The sequence below is a fragment of the Galeopterus variegatus genome, unplaced genomic scaffold (genome assembly GCF_000696425.1).
Source record: "Galeopterus variegatus unplaced genomic scaffold, G_variegatus-3.0.2 Scaffold2994, whole genome shotgun sequence".
Classification (NCBI taxonomy): Eukaryota; Metazoa; Chordata; class Mammalia; order Dermoptera; family Cynocephalidae; genus Galeopterus; species Galeopterus variegatus.
Genome location: NW_007729105.1, coordinates 1 through 274, shown reverse-complemented (window position 1 = coordinate 274; position 274 = coordinate 1).

Sequence of the window (274 nt, the reverse complement as noted above, 5' to 3'; positions counted from 1 at the left end):
CGGTGTTGCTCCCGTGCCTTGCTCAGCCAGTGAGCGGGAACCGGTCTGTATGTGGGATCCGAACCCTCGGGCGGGAGCGCCGCTGCACTTCCCAAGCTGCACACTATCCAGTACGCCACCGGGCCGGCCCCAAGCAGTTCAATTTTAAAAGCTGATTTTCTATACTGTACAATGCTGCTTTCCCAAGTCAGGTGAAGTCCTCTTAGCTGGGACCTCACAGGGTCTACTGTCTGGCTTTGTGTGTCTTTCTAAAGGAGGCAGGGTAAGGCAACTC